This window comes from Olea europaea, chromosome 4 (genome assembly GCF_002742605.1).
Source record: "Olea europaea var. sylvestris chromosome 4, O_europaea_v1, whole genome shotgun sequence".
Lineage (NCBI taxonomy): Eukaryota > Viridiplantae > Streptophyta > Magnoliopsida > Lamiales > Oleaceae > Olea > Olea europaea.
The window spans coordinates 1,620,262-1,633,607 of record NC_036240.1 but is presented as its reverse complement, the minus strand read 5'-3'; the positions used below and the strand labels follow the sequence as shown (position 1 = coordinate 1,633,607).

The 13,346-nt window shown below is 38.3% G+C and overlaps 1 pseudogene; it reads left to right on the top strand.

The window, feature by feature from the left end:
- The first annotated feature begins 618 nt into the window (after positions 1-618).
- LOC111392171 lies at positions 619-10,407 on the top strand (annotated as a pseudogene).
- The last annotated feature ends 2,939 nt before the right edge of the window (positions 10,408-13,346 follow it).

Here is a 13,346-nt window from a genome sequence, read left to right as displayed (position 1 = left end):
TTTGTTCTCGTCTTTGAATTTTTATCACTTTTTAAGTGTTTGTCTTCTTTTACAATCACTTTTTTATTTTTATTGCTTTTTAAGTGACAAACATCACCTTTTATTAAAAGCAACATTGTATGTCATTTTTAGGTCCCGTTTGTTTTTCATTAATGTAATAATGAGAATGAAAAATATAGTCGTTATGGATCCCACACAAAAGATAGAAATTTAAATATAGTGACTTGATGTGATAGATAACAGTCATATTTTTCATTTTAATAGCCATTTAATAGAAAATAAAGAGGAGCTTAATAAAAAAGTGACACTATTGTATTTTTTACTTTCAAAAAAATTTTCATATGATTTTTTAAAAGCCCCTAATTTTAAGGTTATTTTTATAAGAGCTTATTTGGTACGATTTAAAAGTTAATTAAAATCAATTTTTTTATTGTTATTTTACTAGTTTTATTGTTATGAATTTTTCTCTCATAGGATCTATTTTATCTCTAACAGTCAAAAAATCAATTAACAAAATTCCTACCAAACAAAAACTAAGTTTCCATAAATAAATCTAAGCTCAGTCCACCATTAACTGGACACAACCAGAAACCCTATGTTACCCGCGGAACAGTAATAATAATATTATTATTTTTCTATTTTATTTACTATGAAATGCGCTAGAATTACGATCTTAATAGCGATAAAAATTTTCTATTTACGTTATCTTGCGAGATGTCGAAGTTCATTTGCATTTTTGAATTTCTGTTGCTGGTCTAAGTACCACCATGGCTGAGAAGGAAAATCAAAACGAAGTTGAGGAGGCAGGAGATGTTTCTTTCTTATGTTCCAGTTTTATGATGCTATACCTGCATTTTATTTTTCACAATAGAACATGTATAATTGTATTTCTTTACATACGGTGGTAGTGACAGTAATTGTAAATTACTGCTGATGCTAGCAAAGATTTTCTCTTGGTGACTTGGAGGGTTTCAGTTTGTTAAGTGCAAAAAATTGGTGATGGCATGCTAGCTATTTGAATTGATTGTTTATGTTGCTGTATATGAATAATGTGATTATCCTAATTAGTCGGGGGACAACATATACTTCTGTGTGCTATTTGTGTTGATCGGCGTCGGAGTACTAAAATTTTGTGAATGAAATTTAGTGACTTGCGAAATGGAAAATAATAGCATTTATTTTATTCTTTTCGATCTGAAAGTTTATTAGTCGCTGCAATGAGCAAAGTAATGAGAACTGGGCAGGGTAAAAGCGATTTTGGACACCTTGATTTGCTTGGTTTCGTGTGAGTTCAGTAGGCTGAAAAACCTTATTTTTTTCCTAGAATGGATCTTGGACGTAGTTGTTAGAAGTACATATCCTTCTGTATTCTAAGAGAAAATTCATTCTTACAATCCCCATGGCATTTGAATAATTCAAGGGACTATTTCAACTGTTTGTTACTGCAGATTGCCCCTTTTGACCCTACAAAGATGAAGAAAAAGAAGAAGGTTGTGATTCAAGATCCTGCCGAGGATGAAACTGTTGATAATCTGGCCGAGAAAACTGAGAGCCTGTCTGGTAAATTTATTCAGCAATCTAGTGTTCTTGATTTCTTATGCATTATTCTCTTTCCACAACTCTTTTCACGGGGTCGCAATTTTTTTATGATGCTGATGTATGTCTACGTAATTATATAGTTTCTGACGGTCTTGAAACTTCATTTGCTGGCATGAAAAAGAAGAAGAAGAAACCTGTTAGTGATTTTATCATCTGTTCCAAGTTTGTGATTCTGCTGGAAAAATTATTTTCGAGCAATTATTAATTGAGATCATTTTGCCTGCAGGTTCATACCGATCTTCTAGATGATGATAAAGAGAATGCAGGCGATGATTTGGATGGTGAGAATTTTGTTTATGACTAATATATATTTGAGGCTACATCTGATTTATGTCTTCTCTTAACAGGGTTGTGAAGCTTCTTTATTAATTTTGTTATGCACTCCCAAATATCAGATATTGGAGAGGATGAAGAGGGAGAAGGGATTGTTCTGCAACAATAGCCATGGGACGTAAGTGATAGGAATTATGAGTACAAGGAAGTTTTCTTTTTCTAATTTGTATACTCAGGTCAAAGTGCTTTATGAAAATTTCAGGCGTTGCTTAATTCAATAATTTTTGTTAAAAATACGTATTGCAATTCGCTAGGTTGGGGTTTAATCTTTTAGATGATCTTTCAGTTTTGAACTGGCATTGAAAATCTTTATTTTTGACGTGTCATTTTTTAATCAGACATGTAGCATCATATGATAATGAAAAAAAAAAAAAAAAAAAAAAAGTCTATTCAAAACTCCATTTTTTCAAAATAATGGCCAACAAACAGGGGCTATATATAAAAAATTGAAGGTAATACCAATTGTCGATAATTAAGGAAGGATGTCTCAGATGGTCATAGATGCCTTTTATAAATGTAAAAAGGCTCTCACGTTGTATTATAATGTAATTTCAGCAGAATTGGTTAGAAGTGGGGAATTTGTGTCTTTTTACATAAAAAAAACAACATAACATGAAATCTCACATTATGCTTGTTCTTGTTCTTTTTCCTTTAAATTCAATAGAATGGCGGAAAAGGATCCGTCATCCATGTAGTTGAACCCATTTTTTAGGGAATAAAGCTATGCTTGTTCTTGTTCTTTTTCCCTTTTAATAATTATATAACATTTCTTATGTTAGGTTCTGAAACATTTTGAACTTGATCTCTCTTCTTTCTTTCTTTTCTTCCTCAGTATTTACTCCTCAGTGACTTTTAATTCACTTTGGTTAACCTCGTACAGCTTCTAGGAAGAGTGTTCAACATCCTCCGTGAGAATAATCCTGAACTTGCTGGAGATCTGCGTAGGACAGTTATGAGGCCTCCTCAAGTTCTTCGTGAAGGCACGAAGTAAACCCTTTTTGTTAATTTCATGGATCTTTGCAAAACGTATGCCGTTTCGTTTCTTGATTAAATTACTTGTGTTACGAGTTTCATGATTTTTTATTTCAGCGTTGCCCTTTGATGATTATAACGTAATACATTTCTGCATCAATTCTGTGGTGCCCAACCATTGAAAACAAATAGATTTATATCTCCGATTTCTTTTTCATTTTTTGTTGTATTGGTTTCCATAAGAATTCAAGGCATGTTGGATTTTCGCACATCTAAAGTTACGGTCATTTTCTTCGATTTCTTTCTTTTTATTTTTTATTCTTTGATTGTATTGGTTTGCACAAGAATTCAAGGCATGTTGGTTTTTTTTGCACATCTAAAGATACATATTCATATCTTGATTTCTAAATACATGTTTTTCCTTCTTAACCTGGAAAATGTGGTTTCTTTTTTAATTTAGTATTTTGATAGGAACCTGGGACAATTCAAACTTCACCAAATAATATTTATAATGATGGATGAACTTAAACGGAACTTTAGTATTTCATTGATTAACTGTTGATTACAGAGAAGAAATCGGCTAACAGCAAGGATGTGGACGTTCGAGAGGTCCACTTCTCTCCCAAGACTACCAAATTATGCCCCTTCAACTAGAATTGACTCCCCTTATTTATAGGTTGCTCTGCTTCTGGATCATTCCCTCAACAGACTACGTAACTGTGCATGTGATCTCTCCTCTTCTTGTATTCTCTTTTCTGCCCCTGTCCTTTTGTTGCGACTCTGGCAAGTGATTTGGACCGTGGGCCTATCATTACTCCCCCCAACGAGATTCACCTTGTCCTCAAGGTGAAAGGATGGAAATTGCTGTCTTAACAGGTCATATGACTACCATGTGGCTTCTAACGGCAGCAGCCCTCTCCATTGTATTAACACATCCATACCCCTAATGTTGTGGCCTGTTCCCGATCTTATTCCCAACACTGCCTCAGGTTCCACCACCATCTCCAACTCTTCATTCAATTGACTCGGTACTTCCTCCACTGCATGTTCTACTCCTCCTGCTTTTCGGAATTGGGACACATGAAAAATCGGATGGATGTTACATGCTGGCAGCCGGCAGGGATAGCTTATATGCAACTTACCCAATCTTCCTTTCGACTGCAAATGGCCCGTAAAACCTTGGGGCCACTTTCTCATTTTCCCATGCGGCGAATGTTTTCCGGCGGTTTGGCCTGCTTTTCAGATGTACTAAATCACCAGTATGAAATTGGACATCCCTCCTTTTAGAGTCTGCTCTACTCTTCATTTTTGCTTGGGCCCTTAGTAACTGTGCCTTCAATTCCTCCAATGCTCTATCACGTTTCAGTAACTGCTGTTCTACTACCGACACTAGGGTAGACCCTTATTCAAATCTCAGCAAAGAGGGAGGATCACACCAGTATACGATCTGAAAAGGAGTCTTCTTTGATGTTGTGTGGTAAGAGGTATTGTACCGCAACTCTGCCTACGCTAACCAGCTGAACCAAGACTTAGGTCATGTCGAAGCAAAACAACGGAGATATGTTTCTAAAGTTCGGTTCAATACCTCTGACTGTCCATCGGACTGGGGGTGGTAAGCAGTGCTCCGATTAAGCTTTGTACCTTGCAGTCGAAATAGCTCTTCCCAAAAATGACTCATAAAGACCTTGCCCCTATCTGAGACTATAGAATGAGGTATCCCATGAAGCCGTACCACTTTCTTAATAAAAACACTTGCCACGCTGCTGTAAAAGGATGTTTGAGTCCAATAAAGTGCCCATACTTGCTCAATCGGTCCACCACCACCAAAATTGTATCCATGGTTCCTGATTTCGGTAATCCCTCAATGAAGTCCATAGCAATATCCTCCAAAACGCGGCTGGGGACGGTTAGTGATTGTAAAAGGCTGGTGAAAAAGCACTGTACTTGTGCTGTTGGCATACTGTGCATTGGCTAACATATCGATGGACATCGGACTTGATCCCTTCCCAGTAGACACTTGCTGCAATACGCTTCTAATATTTCAAAGACCCAGAATGTCCCCCGATCTTGCTGTCATGTCCCTCTTGCAATATTAACGGGATCAATTTCGAACCCCTTGGAAGCAACAATCTCCCTTTAAACAACAACTGACCATTCACCAATGCAGAACCTGGCTTGCTCGAGGGGTTTCGACTGATATCTTGGATTACGTTCTACAATTGATGTTCAACTCTTACCTCCTCAGCTAGAGTTTGCAGCTGCACCGCTGTAGAGACTGATAAAGCCATCAATTTTGCTGAAGAGCTAACTCGGGAAAGGGCATCCGTAGCTTTGTTTTCATTCCCCGGCCGATATTAATCTCAAATTGGTATCCCGTCAGTTTAAGCAGCCACTTCTGGTATTCGGGATTTACCTCTTGCTGTTCTAACAGGAATTTCGAACTCTTTTGATATGTGTGCACATGAAATTTTTGGCCCAGTAAGTAGTGTCTCCACTTTTGAATCGCGAAAACGATAGCCATTAATTCTCTTTCATAAGTCGACTTGACTTTCCCTTTTGGGTTCAGTGCATGGCTAAAATACCCAATTGGGTGCCGATCCTGCATCTATACGGCCCCTAACTCAAGCCCCGTAGCATCAGTTTCTATGATGAAGGGTTTATCAAAATCAAGAAGAGCTAGAACAGGTATAGTAGACATTGCTACTTTCAGTCTGTTGAAGGCTTGTTCTACTTCCTCATCCCAGAAGAAGTTGTCCTTCCGTAGTCGTTCCGTTAGTGGCCATGCCAACTTACCATAATCCTTTACAAAACGGCGATAGTACCCTGTAAGCCCCAAAAAACCCCGCAGCTCCTTCAATGAACTGGGACTTGGCCACTCCACCATGACTTGAACTTTTGATTTGTCTGCCGCCACCCCATGGCGTGAGATAATGCCCTAGATACTCCACCTCTGGGACCAAAACGACATTTTTTCTCGTTGGCATATAACTGATGTTGGAGGAGTACTTGCAATACCCTTCTCAAATGTCCCATATGTTCCCCAACGTTGTGGATTAATACTAAGATGTCATCGAAGAACACCAGAACGAAACGCCTCAGCTTTTCCTTAAACAACTCATTCATGAGCGACTGAAATGTAGCCGGAGCGATCGTGAGACCAAATGGCATCACAAGAAACTCATAGTGCCCTTCGTGTGTTCTGAAAGCCGTCTTAGGAATATCCTTAGGTTTGACCCGTATTTGATTGTACCCCGCCTTCAAATCCAATTTCGAGAAGATCGTCACCCCATGTAACTCATCAATTCTCGAAATAGGAAACTTATTCGGCACTGTCACTTTATTTACCGCTCGATAATCTACACAAAATTGCCACCCGCCATCCTTTGTCCTCACCAACAAAACTGGATTCAAAAAGGGACTGGTGCTATGTCTAATAATTCCAGTTGCCAACATTTCTCGGACCAACTTCTCTATTTCATTCTTTTGAACATGGGGGTAGCGATGGGGTCTTACATTGATGGGAGCTGTACCCGGCTGGAGAGTAATGACGTGATCTCGGTTACGCTGTGGTGGCAACCCACGGGGTTCTTCAAAAACTGTCTTAAATTCATCCAAGCCTACTTTATTTCTGCAGGCATCTCCTGCTGCACTTCTCCCAGTTCAACTTCTAGATTGCCAAATTCGAGGAGTACTCCTTCTCCCTCCCTTTTGAATGCTTTCATCATGGCCTTCAATGTGACCAAAGTTTTACTTAGGCTCGGGTCACCTTGCAAGGTCATGCTAATCCCCCCAATCTGAAATTTCATCGTGAGTGACCTCCAGTTAATCTTCGTTTGACCTAGAGAGGATAGTCATTTCATCCCCAAGATCACGTCGGAGCTCCCTAGGTCCAAAGGCAGAAAGTCCTCTATCAGCTCCATATTTTGAAGTGATAACGGTACCCCCTTAAACACCCCAGCTCCTTGCACTGCTAACCCAGTACCCATGATAACCCCATAGCCCAATGTCTTTGTTCTTGGCAAACCCAATCTCCTCACCAAATTTGTTGATATAAAATTATGACTAGCCCTACAGTCGATTAACACCACTACTTCTTCCTTCAAAATATTTCCCTTAATTTTCATGGTGTGAGGCGAGGTAAGCCCAACCACGGAGTTCATGGACAGCTCAACTAACTCCCCGGCCACCGACTTATCCTCTCCGGTCGTCTCCTCTGCTGGCTCATCCGCACCCCATTCACCTTGCTGTTCCTAATCGCAAACCAGCAGGACTTGTAATTCTCAATTCTTGCACTTGTGTCCAATGGAGTACTTCTCATCACAACGGAAGCATAACCCCTTCTTCTTCTTGGTCTTTAACTCGGACTCACTGAGCCTTTTGAAGAACAGGGTAGTTGCGCCGGTTGATGTGGGACGTGTCGTCGTCGGCTTGGGATTAGGGCTCTGGGGCACAATCGGGTGACAAGAACCAATTGGGGCTGAGATTTGATTTGCTTTTAATGGGTCTTTGGGCTTGGAGGTCCTGATTTTTTTCTTCAATTCTCTGGGCCAATTCCATTATCTGATCCAATCCCCTGGGCTGCACCACTCTAATTTCGGCCTTAATTTCTAGGCTTAGCCCATTTATGAAGTGACCCTCCAAGATAGCCTCTGATATATCTCCCAATCGGGGCTGCCGTAGTTTCAAATGCGACCCAGTATGCTGCCATCAAACCTTCTTGATGGAGTGCGAGGAATCGCTCCTCCATGGTTCCTCCATGGAAGGCCCGAATCGAGCTCGCATCAGGACTTTGAGCTCATCCCATCTTCTCACACCCCTCCTCTTCTGCTCCCACAGGTACCAGGCTAGTGCTGCATCTTCGAAACACAGACTTGCCGTCTCTAACTTCTCTTCCTTCATTAGTTGATTCAACACGAAGTAGCGCTCTGCCCGGAAAATCCACTCATCTAGGTTTTTCCCCGTGAACACCAGCATCTCTAATTTTCTCCCTCTGGTTTCCGGCCTCCAGTTCCCTCCGGCAGCACCCCCCATTTCCCTATTACTCATCTCTAAGCCAGGTGAAACCTCAGAGTGTATAGTGTACTCTAAATCTCTCCCTTCCTCTTGGCCCTTTCTTTTCTCCCTCTTTCAGCCTCTTCCCATTTCGTTCTCATGAAGGTGAATTGTTCTGAAATGATTGCCATGTTTCTCTCCATGTTTTGCACCCTCTGCAATTCCACCTGCATCCGTTCAATTCCCTGTTGCATCCCCTCCAACTGCTCCTGCAGTTTCTGCTGGGTTCCTTCCAAACTCACCACTCTATCCAATAAATTCACCATCGGATTCGATTGGCTTTGATACCAGTTGATAGGAACTTGGGAAAATTCAAACTTCACCAAATAATATTTATAATGATTGATGAACTCAAATGGAACTTTAGTATTTCATTGATGAACTTTTGATTACAAAGAAGAAATCGGCTAATAGATTGGAAAGGCTAAGTAACAGAAAAAAAAGATAACAAGGATATGGACGTTCGAGACCACTTCTCTCCTAAGACTACCAAATTATGCCCCCTCAACTGGAATTGACTCCCCTTATTTATAGGTTGCTCTGCTTCTGGATCATTCCCTCGACAGACTACGTAACTGTGCATGTGATCTCTTCTCTTCCAGTATTCCCTTTTCTGCCCCTGCCCTTTTGTTGCGCCTCTGGTAGATGATTTGGACTGTGGGCCTATCATATTTCTGTTCAGATAGTTCAATAACTTTTTTTGCTGCTTGTGCCTGGTAGCATTTCTAATGTTGCTTTATATATGCCCGTTGTGGACATCGAGTATCTTAGTTTATAATTTCCTCAGTGTGGATTTCCTATGTTCAGGATGCACAGGCAACCAGAGCATGTTATGATGTTCTTGCTGGCTGAGATGGGAACAAGTGGATCACTTGATGGACAACAGAGATTGGTAGTCAAGGGGAGATTTGCACCCAGGAATTTTGAGGGAATCCTGCGGCGCTATGTCAGTAAGTTCTGATTCTTTGCTGTATTCTGAAGAATACAATTCGATTAAATCCACTTACTATAATATACAAATAAATGGATAATATTAATTTCAAATATATTTTGGAAAGAAGGTTCTCCTTGATTTTTTTTATTATTTATCAGTTTTTTCTTCCATGCTGAAGTTGTTTAAACAGGCCTTGAAACAGTCATAAACTAAGCACTGATGCATGTTTAATTTTACTTTTATTAAGTAATCCATGTTCTATTTCGGTGATCTATTCACTAAGTTGTTTACAGCAGCACTTTCCTTTTGCTTCTAAGAAATTCTTGTAAGTGATTGTTTGCAAATAATGTTTCCAGGTGATTACGTGATATGCAACGGCTGCAGAAGTCTAGATACTATCCTTTCAAAGGAGACCCTTCTTTCTCAGATGCGAGAAGGTAACATCTCATCTTCAGAAGGTAACATCTCATCTTCATGTTTGTCTATGCACGTAATTGATGTTAAATTAGAGAAACTCAAATTACTGGCCTTGTTAAATTTCAATTTTTTGGAAAAGTTAATTTTTTATCATGAGAAGCCACAATTAGTTTATTTTTCCTGAGGCCTGTGATGATTGAAATATGTGCCTACATTGTCTGACTGCATATATTGAAGGAGAACATTGAAATAATCTGAGGCCTCAAGTTAAATTCACAGTGCTTGAACACTAATTATGTTTCTCGCTCTCTGATAATATCTTTCAGTCTTCCTCCTAAAGCAGGCACTTTTTGTCATTCCTTTTTTCTGTGATAATAGTTGCACCCTTACAGTTACAATCAGATTTTCTATAGACGCCATTCATTTTTTTTTTTTCCGGCTTTTTTTTATTTTTTATTTTTTATTTTTTATGTGTGTGTGGAGAAAGGCCCGTGATGATCAATGATTTGTCTACGTTGTCTGATTTCATTACTGTTGGAAGAAGAGTTTTTAAGACTGTTCTTAGGCCTCAGTTTAAACTTTATATAGATGTCCTTGACAATCGTTATAGCTTTTGATCCTATGATATGACAAAAAACTTGCTCTAAAGGTCTATTTGATAGTGCTGTATTTCATGGAAAATATCAAATTCGAGGAATTTGTTTTCTACCTTGACTGTTTGATACGAAAGTGGAAATGGAGTTCAAATTTCAAGGTACAAACACTTAAAAGCATGTTTTTGGCCAATTTCATAGAAATCGAATTCTTATGGTTTTGGTGTTTTTTTTCTTTTCCAACTTACATGGAATTGGTTTTTCCTTTTCCACCTTTGCTATCAAACGGACTAGTGTCCAATCCCAGTCACGTTAGGAATTTGAAAGTTTTCAGCCCTCATGAGAATTGGAAACCCTTTTTAGTTGAGCATATCGTTTTGTGTTGCTCCCATGGTTTACTTACTGTTTTTCATTCAGATTTTCTTGTAGTGCGGTTCTGGGCGATCTGTTGCTCCAATTAAGGTTGGATTTGTTGCTCGAGTTGGTCGTCGGAAAGCTGGAACATGATGACGTTTTTCTGTTCTTCAGAGCCTTTTTTCATACTTGTGAAGTGCCTGACACCTTTTACTGGATCTTTCAGTCAATCAATTCTACTACTTTTTTGGCATGCTTAATATCTGTGTACAACTACAAGTCTATGATGAGAGAATGAGTTTTGTTTAAAAGTTGGGCATGAGAGTCAAATTTACTGTGTTCAGTTAGTATATGCACTGTTTTTAACAAGAATAAAGTCCCCTGTCCCGGATTGGGGACAGGGTTGAAGAGAGGGCCGGTGCCCCTCCAATAGGGGGGCTCCCATTCAGGACAGGGAGCAGGTTTGTTTTAACAAACATTATTATTGACCCTCTTTACAATGTTGGTAAAAATAAATAAATAAATAAATTTTCACGCTACTTGTATAATCATTTCATACAATATTGGTTGACAATCATACTTGTCAACATCACATTCATCCATTTTAAAAACTGTTTTTAAAATTAATGGATCAGATTTTGACAATATCAATGTTGCCATCCATTATTGTCAACAACAATTGTACAAGTAGATAAATTTAAAAAGAAAAAGGGTTACCCTTACTTGAAATGTGTCTTTGGTTTACCTATCATCTGTAGTGCTACAAACTAGTTCTTGCCAAATATGTAACTTCAGAAAATTGCCTATCATCGGTAGTTCTTTCCATTTATGTCCCTAAGCTGTCATTTTTGGTGCTCATGCGGGCAGAGGGATGCAAATTGTTCAACTATTCGACAAAAGGCTATCCTTATGGGAGTCAAAAATGACAGTCTGTGGTCTTAAATTTGACAATATCAATGTTGCCATCCATTATTGTCAACAACAATTGTACAAGTAGATAAATTTAAAAAGAAAAAGGGTTACCCTTAATTGAAATGTGTCTTGGGTTTACCTATCATCTGTAGTGCTACAAACTAGTTCTTGCCAAATATGTAACTTCAGAAATTGCCTATCATCTGTAGTTCTTTCCATTTATGTCCCTAAGCTGTCATTTGTGGTGCTCATACGGACAGATGGATGCAAATTGTTCAACTATTCGACAAAAGGCTATCCTTATGGGAGTCAAAAATGACAGTCTGTGGTCTTAAAGGTGACCAAATGATGAATGGGACCCAAAGTGCAAAAGTGGATTGGGGGTGAGATTCCCTATTGAGATATAAGGTTTATTACAAATATATTTTAGGTTGAATAATTTGGTTGGTACCCTTGTGTGTTTTTGTGCTGACAATCCTGTTATGTTGCTTTTTTATTTGTTGGCTAATTAGCAAATGGTAATTGGATTTTGCAAACGAAAAGGAGATTTAGCCCCTGTTTGGTTCTTTTTTTTCATCTCAAAAAATCAATTTTTTGATCGTTACTTTTTCTAAGTCAGTCATTATTTTTAATTTCTTCACTTACAGGTAGGATTCACTTTTTCGGGGGTGAGATTCCCTATTGAGATATAAGGTTTATTACAAATATATTTTAGGTTGAATAATTTGGTTGGTACCCTTGTGTGTTTTTGTGCTGACAATCCTGTTATGTTGCTTTTTTATTTGTTGGCTAATTAGCAAATGGTAATTGGATTTTGCAAACGAAAAGGAGATTTAGCCCCTATTTGGTTCTTTTTTTTTCATCTCAAAAAATCAATTTTTTGACCGTTACTTTTTCTAAGTCAGTCATTATTTTTAATTTCTTCATTTACAGGTAGGATTCACTTTTTTCCTCTTAATAGTTAAAAAATTGATTCTCAAAATCGCTGAATAATAGGCAGGAAATGGGCCCCTCTACCTGCGATTTTGGGCACATTTATGATTTCGGGGTTAATGCACGAGTTAATTTTCTTTTACATGGGTCGTGAAATGCCCAAGGGCGGAATCACATGGTTTTGCTTGCTGCACGGTGTGAGTTTAATGATCGAGGTTGCAATTAAGAAGGCGATTAATGGCAGATGGTGTTTGCCTCGGATAATATCGGGCCCGTTAATCATTGGATTTGTGTTGTTTACCTCGTTTTGGCTATTTTTTCCGGAATTTTTACGATATAATCCGATGGAACGAGCTATGGATGAGCATGCAGCAATGGGAGGATTTGCGAAGGATATTTTACGAGGCCTCGACCTTCAATCTTAGGATAATGCCCTTGGAAAGAATTTTTCTTTGAGCTTCTTGACCAAGTATAATGATGTCTTCATGACTTAATTATTATTGTTGAACATCTTGTATTGGAATTGGAAGCAAAAATGAACACAAAGTCAAAAACACCATCACAGCAAAAATACAGCTATAACTCAAAATTTCAAAACATCATAGTAAACAGCAAATTAGGAGACAGCACTTTTGACCATTGTGAGGAATTATCCTGATTAGTGATCACTGTTTTGATAATTGGAGTTGGAGAATTCGAGAAGATTTAGGTATTTTGGCTTTTTGTCAAAAGTTCCTATAAGAATCATGTAAATTATTATGTTGCTGAAATTCTCGTATTATCTGTCTTTGATTTGCCAAGCGAAACTGGGCCGGACCTTACCAAATTCGAGAATTAAACTCCTCCCAGCCCAAATTAGAGAATTACATTCCTCCCGGGTGTTCACCCTTCCCTGTCATCATGAGTGTAAACTAAAGAAAAATGATAATTTTAAGTGGATAAGACATGTCTCAAACTTAACATAAAAGTAAAAATTATGTAATCTCGAAGAATTTAGAATAAAACTAATTTGCAATCAGTGAAGTCTCACGGTATCAAAATTAAAATCAATTGTGGGTTCACGTTTTAATGCATAATTTTGTCATATTAATATTGTTAACAACTAAAATCATGCTCGACCTTTATCCCGATTTAAATAAAGAGTAATACTATACATGTACACTTTTTATGTACATAATCGTAGACAAACCCCTCGCATGGAATAGGGCCATATCGGCCCTTTTTTTCCTTTTTTTTGGCTGGGGGCG